We start from the raw sequence: 340 nt of genomic DNA on the forward strand, positions 1-340 counted from the left end.
ACTTTTGAGATCAAACTTCCAAAAATGACAAAAATTTCTCTTTAAAGCTGGAATTTATTGTTCAGTCCAGAGCCTCAATTTTTCAACCGATTTTATAATCCAATAAAATTTAGAAGAAACCTATTGAGCCCGATTTTTATTTGTTTACATAAAATTTTTGAATGCAAAGTGCCAAAAAAATATTACTTTTAAAGAATATCGATTATCCTGTTCGGGTTAATAAATGTTACATAATGAAAATGAATTGAACGCCAAATCGAAAAAAAACAAATCACTAGAAAAATTGTAAAAGCCTTGACGTAAGCATCGAAGAAGTTTACAAACAGCTTGATATCGCGAG

Source organism: Rhagoletis zephyria, unplaced genomic scaffold, assembly GCF_001687245.7.
Source record: "Rhagoletis zephyria isolate East Lansing unplaced genomic scaffold, Rhagoletis_zephyria_1.1 Rzeph_scaffold_03537, whole genome shotgun sequence".
NCBI classification, from domain to species: Eukaryota; Metazoa; Arthropoda; class Insecta; order Diptera; family Tephritidae; genus Rhagoletis; species Rhagoletis zephyria.